We start from the raw sequence: 23,631 nt of genomic DNA on the forward strand, positions 1-23,631 counted from the left end.
TCTCAGTGGCCAAACACTAACAGTGACACTGTAAGGAGGATGGAATGTACTCTGACCAACACACACCAGACCGTTCACCCAACCCCTAGGTGCGGCGTCTCGATACAGACTGGTGTTTAACAGTGTTTACAAAGCATGAAGCGTAAATCTATTCACCTTCAGGCTCCAAGCTGGGTCATCAATTTCTTTTTCAGAAAGAGACTGCAGCAGTGAACACAAGATGGTCGCCAACCAACCCTAAACATTCCCATGAGGGTCAATGTGGGGGCTCAGTTCATCAAAGGGAGTGTCATCACAGAATATGCAGCATGCCATGGAAAAAGAGGTTCCAGAAGGACTGGTTGGGTTAACCACTTGGATGCTAAGGCCCTGGAAAGATTTACAACCACTTTCCATTGAAATCAATGGAAACTCCATGACGAGTTACCCTTGTCATTAGCACTGAAGGGGTTAACAAACCCTGACTGACTGAGTATATTTATGCTGCAAACCTATATCTAGGATAGCCCTCTTGGCACAAATAACCGTAGCACCGTGACCTGGTCAGACATTTAAAATCTGGATTAAGAATGCTTAAAGAAAAATCTTTGCTTGCTCTTTAAATATAACTTCTCTGGAAGAAGTGGGCATTATAGCAACCGTCTTTAGTGGTTAAATATGCAGGCGGTAGTTCACAGAGGCTTCTTACATCAGAGGTGGCCAAGCTCTTCACGTGAGTCAGAGCAAGGACAGCAGGGGTTTGTGTTAATTTCTCAAGGGAATCGGTTTATGACAGTGTTGGGTATGCCTGAAACGAGGAGCAGCTTAACGTCTGGTTCTTTCTGAAATGAGACTTTGTCAGGGGGACCGGAGAACGCTAACTGAATGCAGCAATGACCAGTCCTACTCATGTCTGAGTGTGAATAGAAGTGAGGCTTACCGTGAGTCAGAACGTTTGTCCCATTACCCACAGGAGTAGAACCTCACAAGGCTCTCCACTGTCCCACGGTGCTATTTAACATAAAAGCACCATCAAAGAGGCTGAGAACTTTGGTACCAATCCGTTGCATCCTACGTGTGACTGTGGTCATCAAGCATGGTTTTAGGTATGCGCTGCACCATTAAATTCACAAAAATGTAAGTGTTTACTAAAATGGCTTCCTGCAAGTTGAACACGTATTCCGGGCTGTTGCCAAGAAGAATCTAAAGACTGGCAAAAAAGAACACACCCATCAGCATTTGCACTTTCCTCTGCTGCTGCCCCTCATCTTCCCCATTCCGAATGGCCTGGCTTTTGACAGGGCCTATTCATGGCCTACAATAGGGGGGGGGGGTCTCTTTTACTGAAATCCTTGTTACTGCAAAGGCCAACTGGAGAGAGTAGTGAATAGAACGTCTTGGGTTCTGGCTTTGTAGCTTGGTGCACATAGGGTCGCTGGGCTGCAGCTGCCTCTGCAGTTTGGTTCTAAACACTCCTTGGTTTTGCTTGCATGTCATGTGCAGCTCCACACCTTTGCTTGACCCTACAGCTTGGTGTGATGTACAAATCAGACTATGATAGCCTAGGATCTTGGAGCTCGCTCGACCAACCACTCCCAATCTGGCCCTCCCTCGGAGGCCCAGCCTCCCCCCCTCTGTCAGCCTCCAGTTCTCCCACTATTAATAGGCCTCTAAACTCCAACCTTAAAGTCATCTATCTTAATACACGCTCACTGGTAAAACACCAGTTGGAAATCTTTGCCCTGCTAGATTCGGAGAAACCGGACATATTACTACTAACGGAAACCTGGCTCAATGAGGAGTCTGCCCCTGACATTCTTGCGGCAATCCCCACTGGTTATTACATCATCCAAGCGAACAGACCTTCTGGAAAATCAGGAGGTGGGGGTGCAGCGATTGTTAAGAATTCTATTAGATTCTCTGCCCTGACTGTAGTCAATATTCCCTTGGTCGACCATCTCGTGCTGAAGCTTGATTCTCCAGTGACCCCACTCATCTGTGTCCTAGTCTACCGTCCCCCTCAGTCCATGCCCAATTTCCCTACAATGTTCGGAGACATGATCTCCCAACTTGTTATTAATAACTCTAAACTTTTAATCTTAGGTGATTTTAATTATTGGCCCTTTGACGTCAAAGAGAGCGCCTGTTCTGCTACATTTTCCGACCTTCTTGCTAGCATGAACTGCCTCTCTCATATAAAATCAGCAACTCACATTAAGGGTCACACCTTAGACCCGATTTGGACCTCCAACTTGGACATAACCGCTCTCTCAATCTCACCTTGTCTATGGTCAGACCATTATATGATTTCTTTTTCCCTCATGATTGTTTCCTGCCCTAGCAGAGTCCTGGAAGGCAACCTTTCGGCCCGGAATTGGAACAGGGCCGATCTCAGTGAATTTGTCACATTACTTAGATCTTCCACCCCCCCCAATCTTGGATCCATTGATACCCAAGCCTCCGCCCTTACACATTGGTTAGAATCAGCAAGCGACACTGTGGCTCCACTTAGACATATCAAAACTAAGCGCCTGCATGATGCTCAAAGGTGGTTCACGGAGGACCTTAAAGCCCTGAAATTGGGCCTCAGACCGGCTGAGCGCCGGTGGCGACACGGCTACGCCCCTGACATGAAAATACGATTTACAACCATGCTTAAGGAATACAAATTAGCGGTCCTGCAAGCTAAGACCACTTACTTCTCCAAAGAATTTGCTGACTCCTCCACTAGAACCAAGGATATTTTCTCCATTGTGGAGGAACTGTCAAACCCAGATAGGGTTACCATTAAACTCCTTCCTTCTCGTGCACGTTGCGATTCTTTAAATCTTTTTTTTGTGGAGAAAATTGCCAATATCAAGAACAGCATTCTTTCTTCGACCCCGCCCCACCCCCCTAGGCCTGATCCTTCCTTGCTCTCTTCCAACTATGCAGCTGGCTCAGATTCCTCCAATCTCGGAGACGGAGCTTCCTGCCCTTTTAAAAAAGGTTACCTCCGGATCCCCCACGGACTGTTGCCCCCCCCCCTGATTCTCCGTGAGGCCTTTACAGCATGCCCTTCCCCCCCTTTGGCGCTGCTGAACAACTCTCTCTCCTCTGGCCTAGTCCCTTGGTCATTTAAAAGAGCAGAGGTTTTGCCCATTCTGAAGAAACCTACGGCAGACCCCACGGTTATGAGTAATTACCGTCCTATATCCCTTCTCCCCTACCTCAGCAAAGTCATTGAGTCTCATGTCACCAACATCTTGAGCACCTTTATTGAAGACTCTCACTTCCTTGATCCCCAACAAGCTGGATTTCGACCCAACCACTCTACGGAATCTGTTATACTCTCAGTTATGGAGGAGTTGCGGAGAGGGGCTGATTCCAACACCAGCCAGGCCTTGGTGCTCCTGGATTTGTCGGCCGCCTTTGACACGGTCGACCATAACATCCTGGTCGACCGTGTCGAGGAGGCTGGCATCCGGGGCATCGCCCTTGACTGGGTTCGCTCCTTCTTGAGAAATCGCCGCCAGGCGGTTCGGCTCTCTCAGTTTTCTGCTGACGAGGTCAAACTAACCTGCGGCGTCCCGCAGGGCTCCTCCTTATCTCCTCTTCTTTTTAATTTATACCTCACTCCCCTCATTCGGTCCTTACGCGGCAGCGGGGTCACCGCGTTCAACTACGCGGACGACATTCAGTTGGTTTTTGATATTAGCTCCTCGGACCACTCCATCGACAACTTCCAAACCACCCTCTGTCGCATCAGTGACTGGATGGGGGTGAACCATCTGAAACTCAACCCCGACAAGACAGAGTTACTGCTTGTCGGGGGGGCTTCCAACCCCTGGAAATCCACCTTCTGGCCCACGAGGCTGGGTCTCCACCCGACCCTGTCAACTCAGTAAAAAGCCTTGGGATCATCGTCAGCAACGACCTCACTATGAAGCCCCAGATCAACGCGGTAGTCTCCTCTAGTTTTTTCCAGTTAAGGAAAATCCGAAAGATCGCACGCTTCCTGACCACCTCTAACCCTGATTTTACTGGCCCTAGTCATCTCCAGGATAGACTATGCCAACTCGCTCTACGTTGGCATACCGGCCTATCAACTGAAGAGGTTACAACTCGTACAAAACCAGGCAGCACGGCTTATCTACCATCAGCCTAGACACCAAAATGTCCGCCCTCTGTTAAAATCCCTCCATTGGCTCCCGGTATCTGAACGCTGTAAGTTCAAATTGGGGTGCATCATTTTTAAATCTCTTGCAGGCACAGGCCCTTCTTTCATTTCATCTCTACTACACCCATACGTCCCCTCCCACAATCTTCGTTCTTCCCACCTGGCCTTACTCCGGACCCCGACCTTCAAACGTAAAAAACTGGGTGGACTAAGGTTCTCATTCCTTGCTTGTTATACTGGAACGCTCTCCCGTGAGGCCTGAGACAAGCCTCCTCCTACATCCACTTTAGGTCCCTTCTTAAAACTCATCTGTTTTGTAATGCTTACAACTAACGCTTCTAGCCCCCCGGATTGTCTGCCTCCTTTTGCTTCAGCGCCAAGAAACCGTTGGGTGTTAGCTGCGCTTTATAAAAATGTTTTACATTACATTACATTACATTACACACTGGTGTTAACCTTCTTTTGCCCTTTTCATTTGTCAATGACATGCTTCACCATGGGTGGTCTGGCTCTCCAGGATCGGCCTTGGGTTCATCGCTGCTGTGATGCCTTTGCATCCAGGAGAGTTTGATTCTTTATCCAGGCAGGGTGGGCCCTTGGTTCTCAGCCTCCAGCATAGCCATGAATTTGCATCCTTGTGGTGTTCAACGCGGTTGAGCCTTACTCTCCTCTCCAAAACTCTTTACCTTTGTTTGGTTCTCCATGCACCTTACGGGGTCCCGACTGCAAGTCACCCTCTTTGCTCAGCTTGAGGCATCTCACTGGGCTCTTCCCATTCCGCTACTTCACTGGTGTAGGTTTTCCCCTAAATCTGTCCAGGACTCATGTTTGCTGCTGTAACGTTCCATCCTGGGTGCTGGTAGCGAGAACCACTGCATTGGAAGGGCAATGCGACCTCTACCTGCACTCTCTGGAATTTACAACTTGTCTTCAGCTGACAGAGTGGTAGAATCTCTATCCCATACGATGGCCTTGGCGGATGACACTGTGTTGCTGGATGATGTGATGCTCCAGTTTGGGCTTTTCTTCTGCATGTCACTGTTTTCAGGGAATGTTAGTTCAGCAGGATCAACAGAAGTGAAGCAGGACCACAACTCCCCCAATGGTGACCCAAGGCTGTAACACTGTACCCATGGCTGCACAGTCTGGTAACACCCCTCTCCCCCCCTCCCCCCACCTAACCACTCTAGGCCTCTCCCAAAGAGTTGTCAGATGACTAAGGCCATCTACTCGCTATGAAATATGGTTTACCCACCCCCACACCTTTTGACCTCTCTTTCCTTTCCCAATGTTCCTCTCTAACTTCTCTTTGGCATCCCTCTTCATGCTTTGAGGTGAAATAATAGTGGCACAGAGTAATAAATGTATATGTACCATAACATTTAAATATTGAAATCCGATCAAACTTTGGGAAAGATGGTTTCCTTGTCAATGAAAATTGCTTTTTAGGTCGAGCGTGGGCCAGCGCGCAAGTGCTGCCCTGGCGATGATCTGTTGTAGTTCAGTACGGAAGAGAAGCCCCGCAGATTCCTCCGCCCATATTTTTCATTGGCTTGTGTCTTGTCCTTCGTATATGCTGGCTTCTGATTCATAAATAGACTTGTTAGTCCCTCCTTTGTACGGCCATGTCGTCATTTGTAAACTCCCATGGCTACTGGCCCCTTTACTTGGTTGTTACACAGTAGGTGTACTCTTTTCTTCATTGAGTTTCTCCTAAGCCACCATGTGCATAAGTTTTACATGCACGGGCGCCACACTTTATATGTTACCACGGCGCCCACTTGCATATGTGCAACATGGTGACGCTGCATTCGCTAGTAGTTTCATTCGAGAAGCGAGTATAGCTGCAGCTGGGGAGATAACTTCTGATTAAATTTATTCCGGAGTGAATGTTTTTTTTTTACATTTAACTATGGCGTCCACGCGTCTAGCTTTACATTGTACGCATGTTACTGCTGCTCTGCATGCCTTTCCTTGCTTCAACACGCCCCTCCCCTCCCACTTCCACCACCATACAGGGAGCCTGTCATTCCCAACAAGCACAAGACAAGCAACGGATACTTCTTCATGCTGGAAAAGTCACTAGATCTTAAGCGGCGAGGATTGCCGGTGTAATAGCGTCCTCACAAGCGCTGTAAGTCTGTGTCAGACTACAGTCTGCTAATAATAGAGCCCGATGGTTAGCAGATGAGGACACAGATAAAATGGCTTGCCCTCCACTATCATTTAATACGGCTGCAGGTTGTTGAGGTACAGCCACGTTTGCATTTCACTTTCTGATATGCAGCTCTCTCTGACTCCCTTGAATGGCGGGCAGTCGGGCCAAAGGCGAGCTCCGGGGCAGCTGAAAGGAACAAATGGACTGCGTGCCCCAAAACACACTGGGTAGGTTCATTTATGAAGTGGTGGGACAAGACATTTTGCGCAGACACGCACTCTGGTAAGATTAGTTTCTTATTGATCTACGCTTGAGATGTCTGGGGGAGAGTATCATTTCTGGACTACAACTAACCGAGGGACCCCCAAAGCAATGTACAGGTCAATTTCACTTTACTGCAAAACCTCTCTCATCTGGGGCTTGCAGCATTAAATATTGGAAAAGAAGACCCCGGCCTGCTTGATGCTTCTTGTGTGGTGTATCCAATTAAAAAATTCTTTATTGTTTAGGTTAATAAAAACCGTTACAAAAATTGCATTAAAAAACAGTCTCATAAGAAATTTAAAAGGCCTTAAAAAGAGAAATTCGTAATTGATCGAATAGTAAAGATAAAAAAACAGTAAAACCCTGCGGGGAAAATTGTTCGAGGCACTTGGTCCTGTCCCGGGTTTCCACTTAGCCAGATGCCTGGGTTATTTGTTTACGTTCTGCTAGTTTCAGAAATTTCAATAGCTTCCCGTTTAGTGGGGGAAAACAGGGATCAAAACAGGCGATGACAGCTTGCCTGCGTGAGCGGACTCCTAGTTCGTTGAAAGCTGTTTTCAACAGTAATACTCTTTCATCGTTCAGCCTCGGGCAAGTGCACAGTAAATGTTCCAAGTCTTCGATTCCTGTTCCGCAGAGCCGGCATTCGGTCCCGTAGTTCTGCCTCAACCATGGTGGTAGGTAAGGAATGGCGGGTAGAATCCCTAGCCTGTGTTTAAAAAAGGGCTTTTTTGTTTTCCAGCCATACCCCAGACCAAAATATGCTTGGAGCCCCGGTGTTTTGTATGTGCACAAGGTCATCCAGGCATGGCGCCTATGGGAGCGCAAAGCTTTGTCCTCCACATGCGAGTGTCTCTTTAAACTCTTGTTAACTATGCGCTTGAATTGCGCATGTGATAGAGGAGTCTCCCATAGGTCTTTCAATCCTGTAATGGACAGGGACTCCTCTAGGTATTTTTTCGCCGGCATCCGCGATGAGGTGATCATGTCTTGCCAGAGCTGTCGGTTCAAGGTGTTTTCTGAAGAATTCTTTAATTTGTGCCAGCACTTGATGTATGAGCCTCTTCGTGCAAGTGTTTGGCACGTCAGCCCAAATTCCAACCGAATCTGGGCCAACGAAGTATAGAATGGCAGATTAAAGAGAAGTCTGTAGGCCTTTGAGATGGTTGTGTCCAGAAGTTTTGCATCAATTCCTCTTAGGGCCTCACTGCCATACGTGATTGATGACTCTATTTTGATTTTAGCTACTCGTGATAGTGGAAGTAGAGTCTCGCCGGTCAGGTTTGTCTTTAGCTGTTTCAGTGTCACGGCTATTAGCATGCCTTTCCTCTTGATGGCCTCTAGTAGGTTTTGGTAGCGGCCACCGTTATCGACTTGGATCCCAAGATATTTGTATTCAGAGCAGTTTGAAATTGCTTCTGAGCCGAGCATCCAAGTGTACGACTTTTTGCTCCTAGTTATAGAAAGAACTTTTGTTTTACTAATGTTCACTTCTAGTAGGTTTTTAACAGCATAACCATAATGCGTGTTAATAAGGTTTTGAAGACCAACTTTCGTGTGACTGACCAGGCCCACGTCGTCTGCATAGGAGATGCTGGACAGCCCTTTCCCTCCTAACCGCGGAGCATGAGAATTGCAGGCATCTAAGGCGGGTGGCAGGTCAGCTGTAAAGAGATTGAAAAGAGTAGGAGCTAACACGCACCTCTGCTTTAGGCCCTTTGTGGTAGGAATACGCCTAGAGAGGTGCGAGCCGTTCCCAAACTTTACCTGGACCCCCGTGTTTGTGTGCAACTCAATCAGGAGGCTTAATAGAGGCGGGGGAATCCCCCAGGAGGCCAGTTTTCGCCAGAGGATTTCTCGGTTGACGTTATCAAAGGCCGCCTTAAAGTCCACAAAGCAGAGGTGGAGAGCCTGCTTGGTCGCTCTAGCCTGGTCAATGAGCATCGAGATGGCGATCAAGTTGGTTGTTGTCCCCATGTCTTTGCAGAACCCCGTTTGGCTAGATGGTATTAAGCTTTGGTTTGCGGCCCATTCTCGTAGTTGGATCAATAGGAGTCCTGCAAAGTATTTGGCCTCAACGTCGAGGAGTGCAATCAGTCGGTAGTTTTTTGGAAGGAGTCTATCCCCCGCCTTATAAATCGGAGAGATGATCGAGCCCCTCCATGAGACGGGAAGGCACCCAGAGTTGGTGACGGATGAATAGAGGGGGATCAATATGTCGGCCCAATAATCAGGTTCAAGTTTGAAGAGGGCCGGGGGAATACCATTTGGTCCAGCTGCCCCGTCTTTTCTACCTTTGGAGATTAATTTCCTGATTTGGGCCGCAGAGGGTACTAGATTGACATAATCTCTTGGTGAGCAAATTTGCGGTTGTCGGCCATCCAGAAGATTATGAAGCTCCCTTGTTTTGCTGTCCTGGTGATTAAAATGTTACATCAAGAAATAATTCCCAAGATGATTTCGATATGTGTGATGTTATACCACTGATTTTTGGGTTTAGCAGTTTGTTTATGATCGACCAGAACTGGGCGCTGTTGTTGCCCTTGGATGCATGATGAAGTTTGGCCCAGAAGTCAGCGTTGTTAGCTCTTTTGATTACCCCATTCAGTTTTTTGAGATCCGCTCGGTGCTTGCGAATCTGTGCTAGCAGCATTCCATCCCCCGGGCTTTTCTTCAGTGATCTTAAAGATTTATTAATCGCTTTTTTGTAGGATTTCATTGCCAGTTTCTGGGTGCCGGAGATCTTTCTTATAACACCATGTGCTGGTGGTGGAAAGTGCCGTACAGTTGTTGAGTAGTTGTTTGCAAACTCCTTCGTAAAATGGTCCCAGCCTGCCACTGTGTTGCCGGAAGGATAGTTTGAATTGCTCAGTTGAGTTTTTGCAGCTAAAAGCACCTCCGCAGTATTTGCTACTGATGTTTTAATACGCTTAAGGTTGATGGTGTAACTGTCCTGCGGCCCAGTTGTGTTTAAAAGGATACCGTCTGGAAGGGCTCCTAAACTGACTTCTTGAGGGCGATGGTCGCTTTCACCCTTGTCACCTAAGCTGTAGCCCAAAACGTGATGAAATAGCGTGAGGGAGACTAGCGTAAAATCAATAAAAGAGGTAGTAGTGCCTGAGATGAATGAGGGCACGGATGGTGAATCCTTTGCGAATCTTCCGTTTAAGACCCTCAGGCCCATGTGTTCAAGGTCTTCCAATAGTGCCTTTGCAGCCTTTGAAGCCTTGCAATGACCGCTAAATGATTGGTTCGGGATATCCCAATAATAAGACTGTGCCTGAATATCATTGTTTGCTGAAGTCCCCAAGATGCACTGATTAAAGTCTCCAGACAGAATTAAATTTGGGGATGTTCGGGTGTTCATTACGTTGTATAAGTGGTCTGTTAGAATTTTCCCCTCCTTTCCCTTGTTTTTAGGGTTGATGTAGGTGTTGGTCAGCTGTACCTCTTTCTTCTTACCCCCGAAGTTAAGTAGTACCTCCACTCTGTTTGTAGCCAAGGAGGTTGTGCTGAGTGCCCGAGCGTAACCAATCGTTGATATTTTGAGATAGGTTGCTAGGCCTCCTGACAGACGACCAAACTTGCTTTTCCTTGTGGCGGGGGAATGATGGCAGGTATAACCCTCCAGATGAATTGGCTCTTCCAGCCATGTTTCCTGGAGGAGGATGATGTCAAACGATTTGACATATTGTAGGAAATCAGTATCCGCTACTTTATTATAAAGCCCGTTGATGTTCCAGGAGCATAGGTCCATGTGCGGTGCCTCCATGCGCGGATCTCTCTGTTCGACGACCTTGTCATTGAGAATTTCCTTGTGAATTGCATATCCTGATGAGCCGATGTTCAATTGTGCGATACCTGTTGGTAGGCCTTGAGGTATTTTCGGTGGGTATCGCCTGCAGTGCTGTAGTGGTAGAGCGACCCAGTGCACCCCTCAGCACGGACCTAGTCGTTGAGATTTTGTCTGGTCGCTGCCGGGGCCGCTCAAGCAGGGGTAACGGGTATCCTGTGTTGTAGTGGGCAGCTGTGTTGATCCCCCATGCTTTAAGGAGACCTTGCTCCTTGAAGATTTTGTTGACTATGTCAATGGAAGTCCATGTAGCTATTGTCGTCTCATTCCCATCCAGCCTGCCTGTTTCTATGAATTCAATGGACAAGAGGTCCGCTGAAGACAAATCCTTAAGAGCTGGTATGCTGCTAAGTAGCCGCAGTAAGTTCCCTCTATTCAGAATGTCAAATGGGCCCTTTGATTGATACTCTGGAGTAAAGAGAATGCTGGAAGAGAGATCATTTGGATAAGATTGCAGGGGGATTGGCTGGTTGTTCGGGGCTTGCGGACTTAAATTGCTATGATCAGGGTAAGGCTGGATTCCAATAGGATTCTCACCGGAGGTGAGGGTTGTTAGAGCGGGCATAGAAAGGTCAGTGATGGAGCTGGCTGTGGTGGATATGAATTTAATTTGAGGGCTCAAGAGCCTGGGTACCGCCAGCTCTCGGGGACGGAGGCTTACATTGCTTGGAGTGGTTGGTTCGTTCCGTACAGTATCCGAATTTTGAGTTGGCTGAACTATTACAGGTTCAGATATCCGAGGTAGATTAAGAGGACTTACATCAGTCATTTTGCAGATACTGTGTTCCTCAGGCTTATGTTGGAATCCGTTGCTACCATTGGATAAAACTCTGCCATCCTCCAACGTGGAAGGGGTGAGACTTGTTTTTGGTGGTGCATCCAATTAGTATTGATGTTTAAATTTGTTTCTCTTGTGTTTCTTCTTGTGTTTCAGGGAAAATAATTTATGGAGATACGTCAGAACTACAAAAAAGGTGGACAGAAAAAGCGGCACCTCTGGTACAACTCTGCAGCTGAATTCAGTGCGTTCAATTGTTGCCTTCCATGAAAAGTAAATATGGTACAAATACTGCTGTGTGTTCTGCAATGCACCACGAGCCGCATCTTCAGCCGTTCCTTTAGAAAAACTGTAAGTGTCACATTCCAACACTACCACATCTGTCGCCTCGCTGCCTTTCACCGCATCTTGTGTGATATTTTTTTCCAACAATGCATGCATGCCACACCCCCAGCCTTCTCCAAACAACTCATCCTTAAACTGAGTTAGTACACTTCTGAGTTTCATGCAAACGCGTTGATGGGGGCAAACGTTATTGGCGAATCAAAACTTAATGAAAAGTGTGAAAACATAACTATACATTAGATATTTGTTTGTACTTTTCTATAAGATTTTCCACGGAATGAAGGAGGCATCTGGTCTGTTAATGTGGATCCTAAGAAGCTGAAGCTGAATCACTTTGGTGAAACAGACAAGGCCTCTGCGGTACAGAGAGAAATTAATGGCATCCAAGTGATCTGGAAGCATTATTTTGAGGTACATTGTCACAGCAATACCACTCCAGAATGGCAGTCAGAGACTTAAAGGAGTTTCAGGAACCTGCAGTTGATACCTGCAGGTACCAACTTAGCAGGGGTCAGAATCCACAGGCAAATTTCACAGAAAAAGATGAAAGTAAATGACAAATTCATTCATTTAATGTCCAAAACTTTTGCAAAAGTTTTTACCTATTTGCAAGTTGAAATGCTTACAATATAGAATGGTGCAGAGTTATAACTGAGACCGTTCCATGTCCACAGTACCTGGAGTTACAACTTAGACCGCCCTATGTCCACAGCCCCTGGAGGAATAACTGAGACCGCTCCATGTCCACAGTACCTGGAGTTACAACTTAGACCGCCCTATGTCCACAGTCCCTGGAGGTATAACTGAGAACTCTCCATGTTCACAGTCCTTGGCGTTATAAATGAGACCTCTCCATGTCTTATTAGTGAGACCGCCCCATGTCCACACTTCCTGGAATTATTACTGTTCTCACCATGTCCTCAATTGCTGGGACACGATGAACACTGTCCCAGTTTACTCGGAGGTCCATACGCCAACATCCAACAGCCCTCAATGTTACTGAGTTCTCACCAGCCTCCCCAGCTCCCAAATTCCTAGTTTTCTTGAGCACCCTCCACTGCCTACTGCCCGTTGTGGCCAAGTTTCCGGTCGCTCAAAATCTCAGGTGCTATTCACCCTCTTCATGAAAGTTCACCAAGTGTTATTTTTCATTAACACAGCAGTTCAGTGATAAAAATTATTAAGGCACCTTTTTTTCTTTCAGAGTTTTATATAACGCGACATGACCCGAAGATATCAAAGCGCTTTACATGAGCACCAGTTACCTTACACAAGGACACATTCATTTTTGTTTAGGCACGGGGAGAATACGCGATTTGCCCAGAATCACAGGATATTCAGCGTCATTGGCGAGACTCGAACCCGGTTCCCCAGATTCGAGGTCGACAGCCCTAGCCGTTAGGCCAGCTCCTCTCCCCTTGACCTTGATCAGAAGGTAAAAATATCATAAAGAAATCTCCGTATATTTGCCATAAAATCGCTCATAATGTGTAGTTCTGGAGATGTCTCCACCCCCTGTATATGCCGAAGTATCAACATGCTGCAGGATTCCGTTCATCCTGAAGGGAGATTTCACCTCCACTCCCACCCCAAATTTACTTTAGGGGGAAATTAAGACTGTGTAATGCTTGAATAAATCAATCTGAACATTAAAGTACAATAAAGAAAATCTAATCCACCTCTGGTGGTTTCCAACACCTACACAACAGAGTATAATAGAGAAAGCAAACGCACAAAAGGGGATGGGAGGGATGCTTGTATTAAGTCCGGCTACTGGCAATCACTCGGAGTACTATACAAACTCATTGCTCTTTTTGTCCACCATTCCACCTCAGACTAGACTTGTATGCAAATCAGATGTGGTCCTGCCCCAACAGAACTGTCCAGCCCGAACTAACGGCCAAGCCGGGTCCTCTCTAATCCAGAAGACAAGGAAGCCAAGACCGGAGTTCACCTCAATGGTCCTCTTCAGTCTGGTTTAGCTTGGTTCCAGCGGAAGAGTGAGCAAGGGATCGACACACCCTAGCCGCAGATCGCCAATGATTACAACCAACCTTTATCAAAAGAGGCTACAATGACTATAACATGGAGGCAAGTACCGGGAGTACACGGACGGAATTACAAGTTTAATTAATCTTTAAGGTTAGAAATAAACTACCCATACATGCAAACCTTCTGAAAACAGAGCTCTTCGGACTGGAATCTAACTATTAATGTATATAAGAGTAACATATAAAGAATACTGGAATTTGAATTTCCCTGAATCCTGTGCACCGTAAAGCTTCTCAAAACATGTAAATAACTTGTGGTTTGTTTAAATGAGGTTTTTTTTTTTTTTTTAAAACCTTTATTGTGCATAAAAAGTAACAAATACGGGCCCACAACCTCCAGGCCGGGCACGATACAGTAAGCACAAGAGCAAATAGGACAAATTTCCAGCAGCACCAGGATTTATAGCAACAATCATGAAATAACTCTGCAAACAAGTACGTGCCACCAGGAAACAGGAGCATTGAAGGTTAGTTTTAAAATTTTTAAAAAGAACATAAACAGTAAGGAGAGAGATCAAGGAGCACTGAGTCCGAAACATTACGTCACAACAGGAGGAAACAACAGCATAGTGTGGAAGCAACCACATAAGCGAGCATCAAAGACAACATGGCGGATCAAGATCAAATAACAAGAGCTTCGACTAGCAAGTACACGCCACGTAGCACGCCACCCTCTTCCACTGACCCGTCCCCCGGACCCAGAACAGAAATAGATAAAGAAAAGCGCAGAAAATAGATAAGGCCCATAGAAATGAACTGTGTGAAATGAAAACCCACCCTACAACAAAGCGGAGGCTATGGCCTACCCCCCCCGGCAGCGTGTCTGTCGCCCACTAAGGAACCCGAAATATAGAAAAAGAAAGAAAGAAACAGAAAAAGAATACCCTAATAACAGAGGAGGGCCAAATTCTAAAGCACCCAGACTCCCCGGCCAGTAAGTCTCTCCACCACCCATAACAACAGAATTAGAGCGACCATATAGAAAGAAAGCAGGGAGAGACATCAGAATCATTGTAGCACGCGTCGAGGAAGCGTCCCATCCCGGGCCCCCACCCGCCCATCAAGAACAATAAAGCGAACAGGATCACCCCTAACCCTGGCCAGATTTCAAGCGTCCACCCAAATACGACCCCGGATAGCACATCGCCCCAAAGAGAACAAAGGGGTAAAATGGCCGCCCTTTACAAGGAGAAGGGCCCCCTGCACAAATAGTACAAACCCAGTCACCAAGCGTGGCACAGATCCAGAATATCGCCGCACCAAAGTCCACCCAATCCAGCATAAAACAGCGACATAAACCCTCAGCATCGCCATCCTGATCAGCGTAGGAACATAGTGGCGTCTCCAGCCGAGCCGCAAACGAGGATAAGGGTCCGTCAGCTGACAGTGAAAACCGAGACAGGATAGGAAACAATGTAGCTTCCACGAAATACGGTGGCGGCAGTCCTGCAAAGAATCCAGTCTCAGAGCGTTGCACCCGCTGAGAAGTACGCCGCAACAATGTCTCCATTGCAAGTCCAGGAGAAATTCGGTCGATATCATAAGGGGGCCCAGCTGGTGGGGCACTCCCCGATCCCAGAGCGACCGCATCCAACTTCGCGCCGAGCGCACAGGAGCAATCACGCCATTCTGCCCTCAAATCGGCCAGCTCTGCAAGGATGGAGGCATGAGTGATGCAAGGCGGCCGAGCTAATGAATCGACAGCGCGGAGTTCAGCGGGGTGTGCCAACCGCCACTGAGAGCCATGGAGGGCGACATCTCCAGGGGCAGAGACGGAGCCCAGTCGCGCTACTGAGGGGACGACCGCCATATTGTGCACCAAAACAGGGGCAACTACACACATGAGTGGGTCCCAGGATAGGCAGCTGGGGTGCAGGCACAGACGAAGTCCAGAACTCCCTTTAATAGCGTGCGACAAAGCATGTAGGTCCCGTCATGGAGACCCGACCCGGCGTGGAACAAAGGCGAGTCGCAGCGGCCATTTCCTCCTCTCCCCACACAAAACAGCGCAGCTCACCACAACACCGCTATGAAGGGAGGAAGCGATGAAAACCATTGCCGGTCAAGCAGCTCCGCCACAGGAGGGATCGGTACGGGTACCGAACAAGCCATAAATCGTAGCAGGGGACACAGGCTCACCACCCGTCTGTGGGATCCGAGAAGCTCCGGCCGTCCCCAGCTGGGCACATCGACCCGGGGCACAGGTCCAGGGCTCGGCACCGGTCGTCGAGGAAATCCGCAATTACTATCAGTAATCGGGCCGGGAAGAGCACCGGAGAAACGCCACCAGCGACAGCGCACCTCCCTCGTCTTTTCGCGGCCACTGTGCCTCAGGATAGTAATCAGGATAAAGTTTTAGTGAAACAGGCTCGGGGAGCCGGGCGACTACACGTCCGTCACCGCCGCCATCTTGGCTCCTCCCCCCTAAATGAGGTTTTAAGTTGTGTATGAAGCACATTCTTAGCCACGTTACTTCAAAGTGCTTCCAGATTCAGCAAAGGAAGTGAGAAATGGCAAAGAAAAGTGATTTTTCTATACCTAAAGAAGGGGTGCAGAGTTTTCCTTGCTGTAGATCTATTGACCTAGTCAGTCAATAGATAAAAGGAAAATGATTTTTCTTCATTTGTATTACAGGAGCTAAGCCAGGGTGGGGAGTTAGGTGAGAAGATAAGTAAAATACTTCCTTAATCAAGACAAAACGTTTGACTACAGCTCCAATGACAGGAAAGTGGACTTCAAGTCTCACTATTTCCACCTCAACCAAAAACAGTAGTCCTCAAATATTATGGACGTCTTAAAACTTCCAAAGCTGAATGGTACACAATTCTATGATTCCACACGGGCAAATCCTGCCGCCCCTTGGTTTTCTGAACAAATCGGGGACCATAAAACACGGTGTAAAAACTTGAGAGAATTTGGCGGACTAACTACAGTGAGACAGATAAAAAAAATCTTAATACAGAGCAAAGAGCCTACAAAGAAAGAATTTTACAGGCAAAAAGGGCCTTCCTCACGAAACGGATTAAAGAAGCCAGCAACACCCCAAAGGAATTATTCCAAACAGTTTCATCCCTGGCAGCCCCTAAAACTATTGAAATACCCCCCAGTCTTCCACTCTGTCAGAATCTCGACACCCTTTTCTGGGAAAAAGTGGAAAATATCTTTTTTTCCCTAGACAGTCTAGTTAGGACTTCTCCTGCTAGCGCTGGTCCGGAATCAGACAGTAATCAGGAAAAACTCCTACATTTCCTGCCCATCAGTGAAAAGGAAGTAGTGAGCCGTCTACTGAAGACAAAATCAGGCTCTCCACACAACCCATGCCCAACTGCAATAGCCAAATTAGCTCCCGCCATCATTGCAACCGGACTTACTCCCCTTCTCAACCAGATGTTGGATAAAGGGGAATATCCCGCAAAGTGGAAACGAGCCTCCATCCTGCCCCTCCTAAAAAAAAAACAACCTGGACATTGCCGAGATGAACAACTACCGGCCGATTGCACGATTACCCCTCCCTGCCAAAATTATGGAAGGCAACTTAAATGCGCAGCTAAGTGCCTTTTTGAAGACAGGAGAACATCTTGATCCTTCTCAACATGGTTTTCGTGCGGAACACAGCACGGAATCCGCCCTGATCAAATCCGTGGAAGACATCAGAAGAGTGATGGACGCAGGAGGCAGAGCCGCCCTGATCCTGTTGGACCTTTCCGCGGCCTTCGACACGGTCCATCACAAGCTGTTGGTGGACCGGTTGAGGGCCAGTGGAATTCAAGGAAAGGCATTGAAGATCCTACAGGCCTTCCTCTCCAACAGAACTCAGTCAGTGGCCCTGGGAGACTTTGAATCGCATCCTTTTGTGCTCCCCTGTGGAGTTCCCCAGGGGTCCTCACTCAGTCCTACCCTTTTTAATGTTTATGTAGCTACCCTAGCCCCGGTGATTCGATCGTTTGGTTTTAATCTCACAGCATACGCAGATGACACACAGATAGTGGTGTCACTGCTACCGGGCGATACTGATAGCACAGCAGACAGGTTTAGAGGGTGCATGCGAGAGGTGGGCAGCTGGATGGCTCAAAACTGTATCAAACTTAACTCCACAAAGACAGAAGTGTTGCTCTTTGGTTCCAGGGACAATTTTTGGTCCCCCAGATGGTGGCCGGATGAAATGGGACCCCTCCCCTTCCCAGTGGCAAAAGTTTAAAATCTTGGTATACTGGTGGACGACTCTTTGTCCTTTAAGCCTCAGATCAATGCACTGTCCTCCTCTATGCATTACATCCTCAAAACAATCAGGAAAGTTCTTGCTTATCTGGAGAGGGAGCATAGGAAAACTGTCGTTACTGGTCTAGTCCTCTCATGCTTGGACTATTGTAACAGCCTGATGTTGAACGCCCAGCAGGGTTTACTTAAACTCCAGATCCTGCAGAACGCAGCCGCCCGCCTGATCACCGATACCCCTAAATTCGCCTCGGTAGCTCAGGACTTGGTGAAACTCCACTGGCTGCCAGTCCGCAAAAGAATAGTTTTCAAAGCACTCTGCATGGTCTTCAAGGCCCTGCATGATATGGGCCCTAGGTGCATGAAACTGCTCTTCCACTGGCATAAACCAGCAAGAATCCTGAGATTTGGGGAGCTGGCGCTGGTAACAGTCCCCAGAGTTAAGAAAGCACGCTGGGGAGGCAGGAGTTTTTCCCTCGGCGCGGCAGAGGCGTGGAACAGACTGCCACTCAATCTCAGACAATCTTCGGACCTAATGGCTTTCAGAAGAGCGCTTAAAACCTGGCTCTTTACTCATTAAGCTCTCAGACACCCACATACACTGATATAATCACGTTAGCGCCAGGACACCTCTGGGTAACAGAGCGCTCTACAAATGTGAAAGCGGGTGCCGCTCGAGGAGAGTGAAAGGACTTTGTGTTTCCTGCAACTGGTGGACTGTGAGGAGTTCCCCCTTCATTCCTGGGAAGCTATCTGTGCCTCATATCGGCGTGGGGAGACGAGGGACTGCGAGTCCCAGGACCGCCAGCGGCTTGGCTGGCCGACGCACCTGAGACTCTTCCCTCCCGACCCCGCCCCCACCGGGGAGTTTAAAGCCGCTCGAGGCGAGTGAAAGGACTTTGTGTTTCCTGCAACTGGTGGACTGTGAGGAGTTCCCCCTTCATTCCTGGGAAGCTATCTGTGCCTCATATCGGCGTGGGGAGACGAGGGACTGCGAGTCCCAGGACCGCCAGCGGCTTGGCTGGCCGACGCACCTGAGACTCTTCCCTCCTGACCCCGCCCTTTCATCCCAGGTGACTTCTAGTTTCATTGGATATAAAAATACTGAGGGCAAAGCGTCACGCGGGACGCGCGCGGGCAGGCGCCGGGCTAAGCCCGGGACAAGGGCGGGACCGTCTGTGGCCGTCAGGGGCCTAAGGAGGCTGGGCTGGGCCCACTCTCTTTCATCTGTAGTATTTGTGTTTTATTTTTGACCCTAGTCGGATTGTGATATAGGTCCTGGTCATGCCCTCACCAGCCCCAGGTGGAACTCCTGTGAAGGTGGGGGGAGGTAACACAGGGACTCTGGACGGCTATTTTAAATCGGCGAAGGGTGATGGGGGAAAAGCTAGCTCCTTGGAGAAGCGTAGGGCAGAGCGCCGCCGCTCTATTGAACACATGAAAAATAAGCCCCCTAGTGACATAATTCCCTATTCTATCTCCCAAGAGGAAGGTCCCCTAATTGGTAGCCAGGATTTGCCATCCCAAGAAGGCGTTCCCCTATTATTACGGGATAGCATTTCTAACCCTGGCTCATCACCTGACCAGACCGTGGACGGCATCCTACCCTCAATTGCCAGCACTACGGCTGTCGATTTAGTCACCCAAACGCCCCCTGCAGCTAAAAACAGGAAAAATAAGCCAAGGCAAATTGTTGTGGCAGAGGTGCATGGCCCACCTCCAAACAAGCGTAGAAGGAAGTTGAGGGGTGGGCACGGGAAGACCAAGATCCCCCACTCGGATTTTGGGAAAATACACAAGTCTGTACCTACGTCTGACAGGTCCATAGCCAATGTTCATAAAGTTACTCCCCCTAAGGGTACTACTACTACTATCGCTGTTTCCACCAGCGACCTTGGGGGCAATCCAGAGAGAGGGGTTGGCCTAACGGCTAAGGCGCTCGACCTCGGAAACTTGGTTCGAGTCTCGGTAACGACGCCAAAAACCCCCTGTGATTCTGGGCAAATTACTTCATCTCCCCGTGCCTAAAATGAAAGTGTGTCCTCATGTAACGTAACTGGTGCTATGTAAAGCGCTCTGATAACTGATTCGGTTCGGTTCTAGTTCGCGCTATATAAAACTCTGCAAAAGGAAATATATATATATATATATATATATATATATATTACCCCCTGTTACTTCCCTGGGGAACATCGAATTTCTACTTCGATCACTCCTATTGCCCATTAGCGAGAGTTTAAAGAAAGTAGAAATCAGGCTTACCATCTTAGAGGCAACCCTAACCAGCCTGAAAACCTCGGCTAGCAAACAGAGTAGAACTATCGAGTCCAATCCACCATCAGGTACCTTCCCCAACATTCAAAATTTTCCCTCCAATGCGGGACCCCCTTTGGGTGCCGATGCCGCCCCTCGTTTGCAGCCACTCATGGCCAACCCAGTTGTAAACCCATCTAATAACTCTAACATCGTACCTTTACAGACAGTAGGCCCTGTTTCCCATAGTATAAATCCTGGTATAAACCCTGGGGTCTCACCCAATGCTAGTATTGCTCCCTTATTCCCTGGCAAGCCCGCTCCCAGACCACGGAGGCCCGACTTGCCGCCGGAGGCCAATAGCCTTACGGTGGTTTTGGCGGGTGCTCCCCCTCTCGAAATGGGCGAAAGCGAGAATTTCCAATCACTTAAGAGGAAAATCATTAAATGGTTGAATTGGAATAGACCTCTGCCAGCCCATTTCAACAACGAGATTATTATGGTGAGAAGGGTTCCATGGTTGGGGAAGACAAGAAAAACAATAATAGGGGACTGCATTTTGGTGACCTTCCGAGACCCTGGGACAGTATCACACATTTGCGCTGGGTCAAATAGATCTCTGGATTCCACCATACAGTCTCTCCCAGTCTCTTTCTTCTTTCCCCCCTTTAGCATGCACCATGATTTGCCACAAGGTAATTGGACAAGGGTCGAACGGAGACCCAGATACAGGGGATATCCTCCACGCCCAGTCTACCGACTTCCGGAAACACCTTTTTTGGACTATAATCGTTTTAATTGCCTGAGTGGACTGGAAGGGGTTGATTGACTGTCCTCAAACCCTGACCTTAATCGTATGATCTCGGACAATGTTTCCAGTGAACCTTCTGATCCAACTGGACTTATCATTGACAATGGTCCTGATGCAGTAATTGGAGTAGTATCTGACATTGGTTCCCCTTTCACTCCTACCCCTGCAACCTGCCCCGCTGTTGGTCCGGCGCACCTGAGACTAATCTGGTGGAATGTGGCCGGCCTAGCTAACAAGCTGGACATTCAAGACTGGGTAACATATATTGAGTCTGGGGATGTTTGCATGTTTCAGGAGACCTGGGCTAGGGAAGAACATAGGCACCAGGGCTACCTGTCATTTTCCATCCCGGCCAGGTGGGAGGGTAAGGGCCGCCCGTCAGGTGGACTTACCACCTGGGTGGCATCCCACCTAGGTTGCCAGGCTTCACGTTTACCGGTGCCATCAGATGACATCTTAGTGGTTCAATTGGTATGGCCGAACCTAGCGAAACTTGTCCTGATAAATATCTACTCCAGGCCAGTGGGAGTTTCGAGAGAATCTTCCACTATAGATGAGCTCTCAGTTTATTTATCTGAAATGCCAAGAGACATACCTTATGTGTTGGGAGGGGACCTAAATTCTCATTTTGAGCCGCTGGCTGGTCTCTTAGAGGGATTCCCAACGGGAGAAGAGTCCATGTGGTCAGTGCCCTCTGTAGTAGCACCTCCCCCGAAGGCTTGGACACCTGTAGCACTGCAGATCACTGCCCTCACCCTAAAGCATGGAATTAGAGCATGCAATGGGCGTATTAAGTCAGATGTACCAAGTAAAACTACGTATAACAGAGTGGGAAGAGAGTCCCGCTTGGACTACGCCCTGGTACAGATAGTGAATTGGTCTTCTATTCTGGACTTTAGGGTCACTGAGAGACTAGATAGCGACCACAAAGCCCTTGAACTCGATTTTATCCACCCCGGTCTACAAGCCTCCATTACAACTAAAGAGGAGAACAAACCTGAACTTCTACTGGGTAACAACAGGAGAAGAGTCAGGTGGGAAAAACTAGCCACGAGCCAAGTGAAGCTCCCGAGGCTCTACGCAGGACTAATCCCTATTATTGAAAAAGTGGGAGATCTAGTGAATGGGGTAGGTATTAAAGACTCCCATGATAAACTATATCAGGCTCATAAGGACCTCATAAAGGAAGCGGCCTCTGAGCTCTTTAGCAAGGTTCAGAATTCGAGGAGGGGACAGCAACACAAACTGTCATGGTACAACACAGCCTGTAGGAAGGCAAAGGGAGAACTTCTTAAAAGCATCAAGGAGAGACAAGGAGGAGAGAAGATACGAGAAAGTAGACGGGAATACAAAAAATTTGTCGCCCATGCTAAAATCGAATGGGAGGAGAACCAATGGGCGGAGCTTACTAGTTCCCTCGCAGTAAGAGACCATCGAACGTTTTGGAGAGTAGTAAATGGGGGGTCGGGGAGCCTCCACTCGGCAATAGAGCCAAACATTGCAGCAGGGGTGTGGCAGGCACACTTCAAGTCTCTCTACAGTTCCGAGCTGGGAGAAACCATGAATGATATAGGCAACGGACTGGCTGAGTATGACGGGGATTTGATATCAGTGGGGGAGGTCAAGGTAGCAATAGCAGGACTGGCATCGGGAAAGGCGCCGGGGCTGGATGGCCTCCCCGGCGACCTGTTTAAGCAGGAGCCCGTTGTTTGGGCCCCCTATCTTGCTGCTGTGTTCAATGGAGTTCTGCAAGGCATGGAAATCCCGAGTACTTGGCTGGGGGCAGAGGTGGTTCCTATATTTAAGAAGGGCTCGCCCCTGCTCCCAGCCAACTACAGACCCATCAGCTTAATTGACGTGCCACAAAAGATGTTTGGCAGGATACTGTTGAACCGGCTCCAGGACTGGGTGGAAGAGAAGGGCGCCCTCAGCCCGTACCAGGCGGGCTTTAGGAAGGGAGTCTCCACAGTGGACCAGGTTTTTCGCCTGAACATCATCTACTGGAGGGTAGCGATATTCGAGGGTGGCAGCTTATACACAATATTTGTGGATCTGAGGGCCGCCTTCGACCTAGTGCTGAGAGGGAAACTCTGGAGTGTTCTGGCCGAGATGGGGGTTCCCCCGGATATTCTGATAATTTTACAGAGACTGCACCACAACAACTATGCCCGGGTCAGGTGCGGGAAACTTGGGGAACTGACGGACAGATTCTCCGTTGACAGGGGGGTTAGGCAGGGTTGTGTATTGGCACCGACCCTGTTCTGCCTCTTTGTCAACGGGGTAATCGCCCATCTTAACGGCACTGAAAACACTGATGCCCCAAGGTTGGGCGGCAGCAGGGTGCCTGCAATTATGTTTGCTGACGACACCCTGCTGCTGTCCAAAACCCCCATGGGGATACAGAGGATCCTTGACTCTTTTGTGGCCTTCTGCACTGATAGGGGGTTGGAAATCAACGCTGCAAAAACTAAGTTTATGGTTCTGAACCCAACCCCAAGATCACGCCCGAATCCCCTACTGGGATCATCACGTTTAGAGAGAGTCTCCACCTTTGAATACCTTGGTGTAACGTTGAATGAAACCATGTCATGGGGAACACACCAGACTAGGGCCAATCTTAAATTAGTGCAGACCACAGGGGGCATTGCTCGGATGTTGAAAAGCTCCACATATCGTCCGTTGGGGCCACTGATTCAGATCTACAAGGCACAGGCCAGGGGGGCCATTATGTATGGGGCGGAACTGTGGGGTCACATATCCTCCCG

At 48.4% G+C, this 23,631-nt stretch overlaps 1 protein-coding gene across 1 annotated transcript in view; it reads right to left on the bottom strand.

Moving 5' to 3' along the window:
• INO80B (INO80 complex subunit B) overlaps positions 1-23,631 on the bottom strand; it is a 44,788-nt gene that overhangs the window by 16,208 nt on the left and 4,949 nt on the right. The window lies entirely within an intron of this gene.

This window comes from Lissotriton helveticus, chromosome 2_2 (assembly GCF_964261635.1).
Source record: "Lissotriton helveticus chromosome 2_2, aLisHel1.1, whole genome shotgun sequence".
NCBI lineage: Eukaryota > Metazoa > Chordata > Amphibia > Caudata > Salamandridae > Lissotriton > Lissotriton helveticus.